Genomic DNA, 14,825 nt, shown 5'->3' on the forward strand with positions numbered 1-14,825 from the left:
ATCCACAATTATGCAATTCCATTAAGAAAATGAAGTCTGAAATGACATTTTTTCTCTCTAATTGAATCAGTGTAAAAACCCCTCCAGTGTGTCAGATTGTATGAGGAGGAAATAACCCCTCCAGTGGTGAGACTGTCAGGGTGTAAAAGGAGGAAATACTCTCATTGCAAAACCAGTTCCAGCTCTGGAAATTCCCCCCACTGCTCAGGGTCTTTGTTTTGTAGTGTTGTCCGGATCATGAACGATTCGGATCTTTGATCCGAATCTATTTTATGAGTCGATCATCCGAATCATCAAAATGAACGATTCGGATCGGAAAAGGGGCGGGGCCAGGAGCGGCACGCCCCCTCTCAGCGGGCAGCGGGGTCCTGGAAGCAGGGATCGCTCTGTTGGATGGGAGGCAGCCTTGCAGGGAGACAGGTAGATGAGAGAGAGCAGACATCGGTGCCACTGCCAGATATGTGTAGAGCACACATACTGCCTGGCTATAACGTGCTGCTGATTATAGGCTGGCTGTTCCGTAGTTGTGCTCAGTGAACACATGGGAAGCTTTTGGCTCAGCTCAGCACAGCTCAGTAACTTTGCAGACAGTGTGATTGAAAGGCAATATAATCCTCCTGCACTCGGCACTAAACAGCTGCACTTATCTTTGGGGAATGCTTTCTGTCACTGTGAGACGTTTCCATTCAGAGTATACAGATGACCATATAGGTGAAATACATGTAAAGCATATGATTGCAGCATGTGGGTATTGTGTGCAAACATTTCTGCTCTCTGCTTGTCCCTTCTCTGTCCACTCCCTGCCCTCTGTCCAACTTCTCCCCTTCTCTGTGTGTCCACCCCCTCCCCTTCTCCTGCCCACAGACCTGTCCTGCTGTTTATTTCACCCCCGAATGCTTCGGTAGTAAAATGATCCGAGATTCGGATCAAAGATCCGGATCTCTTCAATGATCCGATTCGAATCATCCGGATCATTGAAAAGATCCGAACTTCCCATCTCTATTGTTTTGTAGTTTACTGATAACCCTGGTCACGTGTATGGTCATGTGACACAGAGCGAGTCAGGCGTCACGTGATTCCCCCCGAGCCTCGCGTCACGTGACCACGCCCTTCGTGTTGCCGTTGGATTAGAGGGAATGCGAGGGGCGGGCGCGGCAGCCAATGAGAGCCCGGGAGGGGCGGGGCTTGGCTGATATACGGCAGCGCTGCGCTGGGGGCTGGGAGAGGCTGAGGTGCGGCGGCGGACAGGTGAGCTCGGGGGGCGCGCATGGTGTGTGTCGGGGGCGCGCATGGTGTCTATTGGGGGCTCCTGCAGTCCCTTCCTAATGTGTGTGTATGAGAGGGAGGCTCTGTGTGTTTCTCTATCTCCGCAGAGAGTGGGGGAAGCCTTCCCCACCAACTTCCTCTCTGCCCTGCAAGATAAGCACCAGCATAATGACCTGTAAAGGAAAGCATTTCTTTGTTACACATCCTGCAATAAATCTGCAGTGTGTCTACTTCCTGCTTTCATGGACGCCGACATGGGGTTAATATCCTGTTTTTACAAATGAACTGCTCTGCAGAGGCAGCAGTAAGGGCCCGTTTCCTCTTGTGCTGCATACGTCTGTGAGACGCGCGGCGGCACTTCCGGGTCTGCAGGTACGCAGACTGATCCGGAATTCGCAGCCTCCCGCGCGACTTTGGAAGGAAAAGCCGTCCGACAGGAGTTTGGCCGGTGTTGCTATTACTCCCTATGGCAGAGTTTCCCCCATGCAATTTGCCTGAAGGGAAACTCTGCGTATTCAGCGCAGGAACCGCACAAGTGGAAACGGGCCCTAATTCCTGAGCTGACTCAGAGATCAAATTGTGATTAGTCGCAGATGAGGCGTTAGACCGGCTATAGTCTCTAAATCAGGGGTCTCAAACTCAATTTACCTGGGGGCCGCTGGAGGCAAAGTCAGGATGAGGCCGGGCCGCATAAAGAATTTCACAATCGCGGCGCATCGCCGCCTCTGCCCGCCCCTCTCACTCTTCCTTCACAGAGAGGGGTGGAGAGAGGCGGCGATCCGTGCGGCGATTGACGTCAGGAGGGGCAGAGCTGAAGCTGAAAGCTCTGCCCCTTCCAGGAAATGCCGGCGGTATGCCCCCCGGGCGATTTGGGGGCTCTGCAGCCCTCGTTTATCGACGGGGATGTGGCGGATTACTTGGGCGCACTGAAGCGAACTATAAGGAAGCTTTTGCCGGCGAGGGCCACAAAATATTGTATCAAGGGCCGCAAATGGGCTGCGAGTTTGAGACCCCTGCTCTAAATACACACAGCCTGCGTTTCTGTTTTCCTTTTTGTTCTGTGCAAGAGTTCAGGTTCACATTAACGGCCTTGCACTTGTTTTAGGGCCCGTTTCCACTAGCGCGAATCCGCATGCAGACAACGCATGCGGATTCGCATAAGCAATACAAGTGGATGGGACTGTTTCCACTTGTCAGTTTTCATTTGTGTTTTTATGTGCAGGATTTTTCTGCACGGTAGACCCTGCAGAATTCGCCTGCGTGTGGAATGCAGGCGAATCGCAGGCAATGTATTTAATAGGGAAATCGCATGCGGTTTTTCCCGCGATTTCGCGTGCGATTTCGCATTGAAAGTAATGTAAATTGACACAGGCAGTGACATGGTTAAAATCGCATATACCCTGCCTATGCGAAATCGCGGCAAAAAACGCATGCGGAATCGCATCCGCATGCGATTTTGTCAGCGGTGATATGCGGCGATTCCGCACCGCACTAGTGGAAACGGGCCCTTATGAATAACAGGTGCACTTGTCACAATACATATGAGTTAGGGCTGATGCACACCAAGAGCGCTTTTAAAAATGCCATCACTGTGAAAAGCACTTGGCAAATGTATTTGAATGGGACGCAGCACACCAGAGCGATGCGCTTTTTTCCCCCAAACACAAATGCAGGGTTTAGGGCCTTTTTCCACTACACAGCTAAATCTCTAGGGCTGCTACTTTATCATAGAAATCATGAGAAGTATTTTCCACTATAGTGATTCGATTTGCATAGCGCAATCGCTTTCTGGAGTTTTTTTTTTTTTTTGTGATAATGCAATGCAAATTAAAAATCGCATAACCAAATTAATGAAAAATCGCAATCGCTGGCATTTTATTACAATTGCTGGTGGAAAAGAGCTCGCTGATTTCTGAGGCAATTCAGACTAAGTGTTAAGTATAGGAAAGTGGAAAATCGCTCTGAAAAGCGCTAGACCAGAGCGTTTTTTTGTTTTTTTTTTCCAAGTGTTTTTGTTACAGAAGCTGTTCAGTTCCAGCTCTACTGTAACAAAACCTAACAAACCCTACACCAAAACACTCTGAAAACTGCTAGGCACATGCTTAGAATCAATCCACAAGAGGTTAGCACTCAGCATACAAGTACAAATGCAAGTTTGCAGACCCAAACCAGTTCGCCTCTATAGATAAAAAAACACATAAGACTTGTTTATAATCGTGCAAAAATTTATGTTTGATAAAATTAACTTTATTCCAGGACCATGTATTGTGTGTGTGTGTGTGTGTGTGTGTGTGTGTGTGTGTGTGTGTGTACACCTGTGACTGATGATCCCTCATGTGACATTGCTGGGCCAGCAATGTACGGACATAACGTCAGCTGTATAGCTGATAATGCGTTCTGTTGGTATGCAGAGGGCTGGCAGGACATTGTAGGCGTACGAGAGAGAACGGCGCCGGAGACTTGGGCGCAGGATACAGCCGGTATATAGCTGATCCTGCTGCCGCACAAGTCCGGGCCGTGTTAATTACTATTCCCCCTCCAGGCCGACATGGATAGTGGGGGAATGAAATAATTCGGCTTCCAGCAATCGCTGGAATCCGAATTATTGTTTTAAAAGCAACTTCAGGTCCGTCTTCTGACGGCGCTGAAGTTACTTCCTGTGTCTGCGATAGCCGTAGTTCCTATTACGGCCTATGGTGGCGCCGGCTGCGCCCAAGTCTCCTGCGCTGCTGCGCCCAAGTCTCCAGCGCTGGATTTACCGTGTTCGCATTGTAGGCGGGAAAGCAACTTGCACAAAGGAATCTGCCATCATTCGGCCAAACTGATCCGCATGGCGGATGGCTTGCAGAGTGCTGGTTTAAGGAGCGCCTGTTTACATGCCATGTTACCGGCTGAGGTGGTCGATATTGGCCTCGATTGACTCTATAATCAAGTATGTGTATATGTAGGGTTTCTGAGGTGAAGTAGATACAGCTTTACTTGCCTGTCCCTCGCCACAGTTCTGCTGTCTTCCAGGGTCCCGCCGTCAGCCCTGCAGTGGATTGCCGTGTTAATGGCTATGGTGCAGGTATGTGCCTCTAGTGCTCCTGCTGCTGAGTGTTCTGCGCAGGGGCAGGGTGCTCCCTGGGTTGCGCAGGGGCAGGGTGCTCCCTGGGTTGCGCAGGGGCAGGGTGCTCCCTGGGTTGCGCAGGGGCAGGGTGCTCCCTGGGTTGCGCAGGGGCAGGGTGCTCCCTGGGTTGCGCAGGGGCAGGGTGCTCCCTGGGTTGCGCAGGGGCAGAAGCTGCGAACGCACTATGGTGCTGATAGCGGAACCCTGGAGCACAGTGTTGCTGCGGTGAGGGGCACACAGCCTTCTAGGAGCTGGAGGAAGCCCCAGGTAAGTATAGCTGTATATGCTTTTTTCACCTCAGAATCACTTTGCAATTTGTCTGTAGAGTGAATTGCATTATGCATTACTTTTTACATGTTGATGACTTACAGTAGGTATTTGACAGCTGGCAGGTTTTGGGGTAGTACATCTCTTAATGGTATCCTGACACAATAAAATGCATCAAATGAGGTTTGTAAATGGTGTGGGCTATGGCGGGGGGGGGGGGGGGTAGGGGGTAGCAAGCATTTGTAATTGCCTTCATGGAGCTGTTCCAGAGCCCCTGTGTAAACACAGGCATTGGATACTTATTGGGGGGGGGGGGGGGGAGGGTTGCCCAATTTAGCGTTGGCTTTTTAAAAAAAATCTAATCTCAATATCTATATGCTGGTGCATCCATGGTGAAGGGGCATCTTCTGGATTATTCCCCTCTTGTACCTCGTGTCCTCTACATGGGCACAGTACAGGAAGTCCCGACATTGCGGCAGGTTGGAGGCTGGTATTGCTGCCATGCACTAGTCAGGAACTCCCTGCATTTGGACTATAAGACCTTGTGTTTTTTTGTTTTGTTTTTTTCTCCTCCCTATTTTTGGGAGAGCAAAAGTGAGTCTTATAGTCCAAAAATACAGCACTTCTAATCTTCTGTTGATCTGTTTGTATTGTTTAATATGGTTTGGTAGGCCCAGAATAAAACTGTATAGAAAGATATGAAATTTACAGATACAGAAAGCAAGGAGTGAATGCTCACAGATCTGGGGAAAGTCCAGAGTTCATTGTTCAGGCTGTGTAAAAAAAAAAAACCAAAAAACTGAGAATAACAACCTGGAAGAATGCAGATAGTGTGTAAGGCATGTGACTGTTTATAACACTGACGTTGAGATGTTGGGCTGGTCAGGGTGGGCGGTATAGAGGGTAGGTAGAAGCAGGCAGCCAGAATGCAGTACTGTCTAGATTTAGAATCTGAAGCTGCTCCAGTTGGGGGACTCTTGTCTTAGTAAGGCCCTAACATGTTGGGGTACAATGGATACAACTAGAATGAGGAACTGTGTAGAATTTGGAAACTTTGGTCTAAGGGCCCGTTTCCACTAGAGCAAATCTGCATGGGAATTTGCATAACCAATACAAGTGGTTGGCCCTGTTTCCACTTGTCGTTTTTTTCCTGTATTTTTCTGCACGGTAGAGCCTGCAGAATTCGCCTGCGTGTGGAATGCAATCGATTCGCAGGTTATGTATTTGATAGGGGAAAACACACATGCGTGTTTTGCTGCGATTTTGCGCGCAAATTCGCATAAAAAGTAATGTAAATTGAACCAGGCAGTGACATGGGTTAAATTCTGCCTATGCGAAATCGCGGCAAAAACCGCATGCGGAATCTCATCCGCATGCGATTTCGGCATCGGTGGAATCATGGCGATTTGCACCGCACTAGTGGAAACGAGCCCTAAGAGATTTGGTGATAAGCTGTGTGTGTAGGGGAAAGCCAGTCCAAAAACTCATAATTGGGGATTCTTAAATTTTTGTTTTTAAAAGGATTTGGGGCTGGTTCACAAGGGTGTTGAACCAGCATTCATTTTGCCACTTGGTGTTTGTTGCTCAAGCGCTGCCCAATAAAATGAATGGACAACTCTTTGGACAACTCTTCATTTACCAATAACTTAATCACTACTAATCACAAAGAAATGATCTATATCGGGTTTTTTCACCACCAATTGGGCTTTTTCTGGTTATTTGCTTTCAGTAATTACTTTATTTTCTATGCATTTTAAAGAGAAACCAGGAAAAAAGAGAAAATACACTATTTCTCCAATTTCATCCCCTATAGTTTTAATATAAACACTGCTACTGTGCATAAAACACATACATTTTATCTGCCCATCTGTCCTGGTTCTCACAAGATTTGAATTATGTCCCTAGTAAAAGTATGATGACAATATAGTATTTGGAAATGGGTTTTTTGTTTTCAATTTTCACATGCACAGGCATGCAGGAGTGTGCAGGAGCGCGCATGCGCACAGAGGCAGCAGCGCTGTCTGACTTATAAAAACGTCCTGGAGCCATTACGAGGCTCTAGCAGGACGTTTTTAGAAGTCAGCTTGTCATTAAGTGGTTAAATGCAGGCACCGGCTTTTTCCCTCCACAAATGCTGTTCTCAGTCTTGTCTCCCGTCATCTAGTTTATCCTGGATGCTTTTGGCTAAAGTGTAGCGCTTCCATGTCTCCCTGCAGGGCTGAAAATGTGACATGTTTACCGAATGCCGGGGTCTGATGCCAAACACTAATCTGCTCATATTGTAGAGACAAGTTTAGTGTTGATTAAACACAACGTGCCTGTCTGAACCGGCTGTTTCTCAGCCCAACTACCAGAATTGGGTGCAAACGCGCTAGCTAGCATTTTTCGTGGGTGACTTTACTGTGATAAGCGCAGTAATATCACAGTACACTCTTATGATTCTCAAGCTACCAGCTGATGAACCGCGGGGGCCTTATGATGATTTGCTGTAGCCTATGGATTTGTGGCAGAGTTGTTGCTCACAATAAATCAGACTGGAGCGCTGGCTACAAATTCAATCAGCAGTTAAGGGATACCTGAAGCAAAAAAGAGAAATTGAATACTTACTGCGTAGAAATCCAGAGGCTTTTAATCTCCTCCACCACCAGTTCTTTTGCTGGGACCCCATTCGAGTGACTTGTGCTACTATGCAGGCACAGGCTGTACTTGTGCCTGCGCAGTATGGCTGTGCTTGTACACAGGCGGGAGGTGAGGGTGTGGGCTGTGCTTGTGCAGTATGGCCACGCTTGTACACAGGCGGGAGGTTAGGGCATGGACTGTACTTGTGCCTGAGCAGTATGGCTGTGCTTGTACACAGGCAGGAGGCTAGGGTGTGGGCTGTGCTTGTGCCTGCGCAGTATGGCTGTGCTTGTACACAGGTGGGAGGCTAGCGTGTGGGCTGTACTTGTGCCTGCGCAGTATGGCTGTGCTTGTACAGGTGGGAGGCTAGCGTGTGGGCTGTACTTGTGCCTGCGCAGTATGGCTGTGCTTGTACAGGTGGGAGGCTAGCGTGTGGGCTGTACTTGTGCCTGCGCAGTATGGCTGTGCTTGTACAGGTGGGAGGCTAGCGTGTGGGCTGTACTTGTGCCTGCGCAGTATGGCTGTGCTTGTACACAGGTGGGAGGCTAGCGTGTGGGCTGTACTTGTGCCTGCGCAGTATGGCTGTGCTTGTACACAGGTGGGAGGTGAGGGTGTGGGCTGTGCTTGTGCAGTATGGCCACGCTTGTACACAGGCGGGAGGTTAGGGCATGGACTGTACTTGTGCCTGAGCAGTATGGCTGTGCTTGTACACAGGCAGGAGGCTAGGGTGTGGGCTGTGCTTGTGCCTGCGCAGTATGGCTGTGCTTGTACACAGGTGGGAGGCTAGCGTGTGGGCTGTACTTGTGCCTGCGCAGTATGGCTGTGCTTGTACAGGTGGGAGGCTAGCGTGTGGGCTGTACTTGTGCCTGTGCAGTATGGCTGTGCTTGTACACAGGCAGGAGGCTAGCGTGTGGGCTGTACTTGTGCTTATGGCTGTGCTTGTACACAGGCGGGAGGTTGGTGCACAGGCTGTACTTGTGCCTGCGCAGTATGGCTGTGCTTGTACACAGGCGGGAGGTTAGCGTGTGGGCTGTAGTTGTGCAGTATGGCTGTGCTTGTACACAGGCAGAAGGCTAGGGTGTGGGCTGTCCTTGTGCCTGCATGCTATGACCACACTTGTACATAGGCGGGAGGTGAGGGTGTGGGCTGTGCCTGTGCAGTATGGCTGTGCTTGTAAACCGGTGAAAGGCTAGGTTGTGAGCTGTACTTGTGCCTGCATGCTATGGCCACGCTTGTACACAGGCGGGAGGCTAGGGCATAGGCTGTGCTTGTCTGAGCAGTATGGCTGCGCTTGTACACAGGCTGGAGGTTAGGGCGTGGGCTGTGCTTGTGCAGTATGGCTGTGCTTGTACACCGTTTGCAGGCTAGGGAGTGGGCTTTGCTTGTCTGAGCAGTATGGCTGCGCTTGTACACAGGTGGGAGGCTAGGGTGTGGGCTGTACTGGTGCCTGCTCTGTATGGCTGTGCTTGTACACAGGCGGGAGACTAGGGAGTGGGCTGTGCCTGCGCAGTATGGCTGTGCTTGTACACAGGTGGGAGGCTAGGGTGTGGGCTGTACTGGTGCCTGCTCTGTATGGCTGTGCTTGTACACAGGCGGGAGACTAGGGAGTGGGCTGTGCCTGCGCAGTATGGCTGCGCTTGTACACAGGCGGGAGGCTGGGGCATGGGCTGTACTTGTGCCTGTGCAGTATGGCTGCGCTTGTACACAGGCGAGAGGTTGGGGCTGTAGTTGTCTGCGCAGTACAGCTGCACTTGTACACAGGCGGTAGGCTCCTCCCCTATAAGAACTTGGACTGTTTGAAAAACATCAACACACAAATATTGACAACTCCTATCAAAATACCTGAGATTATATTAATAGGTAGTATTTTGCTAACTCCATCTTTCATAATGGGGTATATTGAACACTGGTTTTAAGCAATTAACGATGTTCTGGGGGTTTTACCTTGCACATCAATAGTCTAGGGGTGCATAGACACACATCCAATTTTGATTGGGACATGGCTGGCCAATTTTTTTATCACCTTTATGTAGTTTGAGGGCCAAAAGATTTTAAATACCATGAACAGAATGTATAGGTGAACTCCTATGTGGTGGTGGTAAGGTTGGACAAACCTAATTAGGTGTGTACCAGGCTTCAGGCTGCTTACATCCATGCTCTAGAAAATATCTTCAGTAATCACTTGTTCACACTTGAGCGAGAATCCTGCGCTTCCCGCTCCGCAAAAACTCTAGCGTTTTTTTTAAAAACTGCTAGCCCATGTAAGCCTATGGCAGTGTACTTACTGCCGCGTTTGCGGTTAGTGTTAACCGCAAACACGTGACATGCAGCGCTTTGCCAGTGATTCGTGATTAGCATGCATAGCACCGCTAATCGCAATCTCTCCCAAAACTCTGCAGTGTCCAGTGATTGCATTTTTCTGCGTTTTTAAGGCTAGTGCAAACACCTGAAGCGATTTTACTAAGTATTCCCGGCTTTTTGCCTAGTGATTATGATTTGATGTCAAGCAATTTATGGAGCGATTGAGTTGAGCAGAAGTACTTTGAGCTGGGAGCGAACAGCTTTTAAAATGAGAAAAAATCGCTCTGTTCAGCACTTTTTAGAGCGATTCATTTCCCCCCCACTTTTCCTATACTTTACATTGTAGCGTAATGGCCTCAAATGCTGCAGGACCCATGTTTGGGGGGGGGGGGGGGGGATCCCATTGCTCTGGTGTGATCAATCTTATACAAACACATTAGCCACACGCTTTTTGAAGTGCAGGCCATTTTTTAATTTTTAGAGTCCCTCTTGGTGTGTAGCAGCCTTAAGGTGCGTACACACATGCGACTATAGTCATTTGAAACGATCGTTCCCCGATCGTTTCAAATGACTATCGTTTAAAAAAAAAAAGCAGCCAGTCTAACGATGGACGAGCTAGATCGTTAAAAACGAACTATCTAACTTGTCTGATTTTTTTTTTCCCAACGACGATCATTTGCAAAAGTAGTACATCGTTGGAAACGGTCGTTCGTACTACGCTTGACATGCGCATTTCGCTATTTCTCCATGGAACTTCTCATTTTTATGCGCAATAGTTGCTTTACGTGATGTAATGTTCAATCTAACGATCAGATCGTTACGCACCTTTTAAAACTAACTTTACTCAGGTCGTTCTTTCATCAATTAAAAGTTTGTTCGTCGTTGACAACGAGCGATCGTTGTCGCATGTGTGTATGTAGCTTAAGGCCTAGAGCCCACTACAATACTCTTATCTCTAATAGCAATAGCTAGCGGTTTGTAAGCAATTTCATGAGTTTTCGGTAGTGATTTCAAAAGTGTAATCAATTTGCCAGAACATGTGTAGCGATTAGATTTTAATTCTAATTGGTCCTTTCAATTTTAATTTTGTTAGTGTGCATTAATGTTAAAACGCTAGCAAAATCGCTCTGTGTAGGTTTTAACAAGCGATTATGCCAGTGTTTTATATACTTTACATTGCAGAAACGCTAACGCTAAAAATGCTGCATGTCCTGCATTTGTGATTTTGGCAATCGCTGCAGTGGAATTTGGCCCATCCATTTACATTAGCTGAGTGTTTAGGGAAATGTACCGCTCACAAACTTGCTCTAGTGGGTTCCAGCCCACAGATGGGAATGGAGCCATGTTTTATGTGGACAGAGGACAAGTCTGACCTGCTCTGCACTGAGCACCAGTCGTTACCGGTAATCTGGAATACTACAGGGCTGATTTCACACAGGAAAAAAACTTGTGAATGTTGTAAAATCACATCTGAGAATGGAGTAATAATTGCTGCCTTGCATTGAGTGGGTGGTGCGTTTCCTGCACAGGTTGGGCTGCTTCCCTAGTCTGACTTCCTGATTCTGCCGCAGATCAGTCATATGACCTTGGCTGACATGACATCAGGTAGTCACAAGATCTTTAGTTGCTGATGTCTGTTTTTTTGTCTGTTTGCACACTGCCACACCTGCAGTACAATATGAGGCTGTTTCCTGTACAGTATGTTTAAGGCAGGGAAAACACTTGACAGTTTTTGTACACTTTTTTTCTACACAGAAAAACTGCACTTGGGCCTCGTTCATATACACGCTGCCGTGTGCATTTGGAAGTGCGTATGATGTGCTGAAGCGCAAGAATGGCTGAAGGACATAGACAGTCCTTGTACCGTTCACTCGTTGCGCTGAGCAGCAGAACAATGTGCTGGGAAGCACTTGCTTACTGCTGCTTGCATTTTGCCTGAACTGATCCCATCACTGTCAGTGGATGGGATCAGCGGCACAGATGGCGTGCGATCGTACACGTTGTGCTCCAATCACACGGCAATCTGCGCTGCATAGATGTGAACGAGACCTTAATGTGTTTTTTTTGCGCACTGAAAAAACCTGACATTCTGCACAGTTTTCTGTATCCATTACATTAGCTGCGGTGAAAAGAACGTACGTGTTTTTCTGCATAGAAACACTGTGTGCAGAAAAATGCGCACAGAAAACTGAATAACAAGTGTGTTCCGTGCCAGAGGGGGAAAACTGAGGTGTTATGTTTTAGGCACGGGGAGCATAATGCAAACGCAAGGCTGTCACCAAACGACACTCACAACTGCCTTAAAACAAACCAGCCAGTTCAGCTACCGTTCTTTAATGCAGACATGTATGAAGCTGCCCACTATTGGTACAATACAGCAACCGATCGCTTGTTTCCAAACGCCACAGTAATCAATCAGAAACGATCGGTCGTGCTCATTAACTGTTGCATTCCTGCTACCCAGTTCTGTTAGGTTAATGGAATTGTTTTTTTGTTTGTTGTTGAGCCCATGATTGGATCACGGTCTTTAATGCCACCTTTATGCTTGGTTCCCAGTGGTGGTGCGTAACATGTATGTATGTCTGCCACTGGTAGGTTAAGTGCTCAGTGTGGGGTTTGGCTGGCTGGAGAACAGCACCTGGCTGGCAGTAGGACACTACCATCCCTCCTCCTCTGCCTCATCTGTCCTCCTGTTAGTGGTGGGATGGGTGGATAAGTCATCTTCATTCCTGGGCTGCGTCCTCCTCCCTTCTGCTGTCTGTGCACCACCCAGTCTCTGCTTCCCATGCTTGCGCTGCACTGCTGCTCTCCTGGCCGGGTGCCACTTCACAGGTAGCTGGATGGTCTCCTGTGGTGGCCCCTCATAGTTGTAGCTTCTGCTGCACGCAGCATGCTTTAAGTCTCTCAATGACCTGTCAATTTCCATCGGACCCTTGCTGTCCCCTCTGAGTAGCTGCTTTGAATTGCATGAGTAAGCCTGCTTCAATGCAGAGCCGGCCCTGACTCTATAGCATACATGTCAAACTCCAGCCATGGGCCAAGTCTGGCCCTTGGAACCATCAGATTTGGCCCTCAGATTTCCCCACTTTGCATTATATTTGGCCCACTTAGGACCACCAGGTAAGGTGTGTGTGTGTGTGTGTGTGTGTGTGTGTGTGTGTACCATATGGGGAGGGGGGGAAAAGCACTAGCTACCAGAGAATTGTGTGGAGGAGGACCACTAGACACCAGGAAACTGAATAGGGGAAGGAGGGGGGGCACGTGACACAAGGGAACTGCATAGTGGGTGGATGGGGGGGGCTATTATACACCAGGGAACTTTATAAGGGTTAGGCCCCGTTCACACTGCACGCGTTTCCAGCCGCGTTTTGGAAACGCGTGCAGGTGGCCGACACGCACGACATCAGACATTGCATGCAGTGCAATGTCTGATGTTCACACTGCATGCGTTCCGGACCTGTGCGGTCCGGGAACGCATGCTGCACGCATTTTTTGTAAAAACGCGTGGCTGTCCCATTCACTTTTCAGTGATGGGATCAGCCACGCAACGCATACGAACGCGGATGGCGTGCGTTCGTACGCGTTGCGGTCCGCGTTCTGCAGTCTGAACGGGGCCTTAGAGGTGGCCACTAGACATTGAGGTTGGCCCATGACCTGGTCCCAGAGCTCAATTTTGGCCCACTTTGTATTTGATTGACACCCCTGCCCTATAGCAAAACAAGGCTTAGTCCATTAGATTTTTTTTTTCCTGAGACAGCTGTTGCTTTTATGGCAGGCAATCAGTAAAGTGCTAGGTAAATATGTACTGTACAGTGTTGTCCCCAGGCTCTTTTTTTAGCCGGGTGCTGCACCCGGCTAATTTTGGTGAGCACCCGGCTGTCATCAGCTCGCCTCCTATGCTATAAGCAGAGTTGTGCAGAAAAGTGCTGGCCCTGCATTCTCTAATATTGCCCCACCCAGCTACTATTTCATGTCACCCAGCTGGAAGAAAAATTCTGGGAGAACACTGGTGTACTTGGCACACCAGCTGAAGACATGTGCTTTCTTAAATAAAGCAAAGGGTTTACATGACATGAAGTCAATTTGCACACAACATGGAGAGTCTGGCGGAGCAGCACTTTGTCTTCTGGAAGCTGAATTGGTCTGCAATGTGCAATATAATTATACTAAGTGTAGGTTGTCACCTTTCCTCTTGTCAATGCCGATGGCAGCCATTGTATGTATACTTCATATCCAGCTCACAGAGGGGGGGAGCCATATACTTCTTGGGAGCACTGTAGCTTTCACATAATCACACAGATGAGATTGGTTATGAAACCAAGGGACTTGTGCGAGATTACAGGAAGGCATCATTGCACAAGCCTTGGACTTATTTTTCAAGAACTTGCAATTTAAACTACAGTATGTACACGCCTTACATTTACCATCCCAAAATAGTGCTTCATTTTGAAATCTAGCATGTGTAGAAACACTTCCTGGCAGAAACCTTCTCTCCAGTGGTTTGTCAAGCTGCCAAATGCTGGGCTGATGTTGTCTTCTGCTTGCCTTCCCCTTTCCATAGAGCAGCAGGCGCACAACCTACACCCAGAACAAAGGTGTCCTTTGTCAGTACAATCTCTGATCTGCATTGTGACCACTGCTGGGACTAACCGCTTATGTGTGTTAGTAGATCTTATTAATCATTTGCACATATAAACACACACCTGCTATTGGCTGGTTTTTTATAAATTCTAGATTTAAATTGCATTCAGGTTTCTAAATTGACATCTCATTGTCAGGGCCGGATCTGTACCCTCTACCCCCCAAGGCCACTGTCAGCAGCCGCCCCTTCAGTATAGCGAGATGACCCCCCCCCCCTCCCCATCCCTCCAGTATAGGTAGCCTGAGGCCCCCCCAATATAGGCAGCGAGATGACTCCTCCCCTTCCCTCCAGTATAGGTAGCCTGATGCCCCCCCCCCCAATATAGGCAGCGAGATGACTCCTCCCTTTTCCCTCCAGTATAGGTAGCCAGATGACCCCCTTAATCCCTCCTTCCCACCCCTGCACCTTTCAGTATAGGTAGCCAGCTTGCCTTCACACCGCAGCAGCCATCAGTGTTACTCATTTCTCCGCTCGTCTCCAGTGCAGAAGCTTCCTCTTCCTTTCCGTCTCCAATGCTGCCCAAGTCCATAGCCACCGGCCACAATGCAAACGTGCACAGAGAGCAGGGCGGCCGCTGTACAGGCGGCTAGCAGCAGAGTACCGCGGTCAGGTGCTCGCCTG

The 14,825-nt window shown here is 48.6% G+C and overlaps 1 protein-coding gene across 2 annotated transcripts in view; it reads left to right on the forward strand.

Annotated features, from left to right (window-relative positions):
- Positions 1-1,161: 1,161 nt before the first annotated feature.
- The window catches only part of LOC137541304 (progranulin-like), a 58,159-nt gene continuing 44,495 nt past the window's right edge, over positions 1,162-14,825 (forward strand). Inside the window, exon 1 of one of the 2 annotated variants that reach the window (XM_068262547.1) lies at positions 1,162-1,248. The gene's annotated coding sequence lies outside the window, so the exon portion shown is untranslated. The remainder of the gene's footprint in view (positions 1,249-14,825) is intronic. The other variant, XM_068262548.1, reaches the window with a different exon arrangement.

The sequence above is a fragment of the Hyperolius riggenbachi genome, chromosome 12, assembly GCF_040937935.1.
Source record: "Hyperolius riggenbachi isolate aHypRig1 chromosome 12, aHypRig1.pri, whole genome shotgun sequence".
NCBI lineage: Eukaryota > Metazoa > Chordata > Amphibia > Anura > Hyperoliidae > Hyperolius > Hyperolius riggenbachi.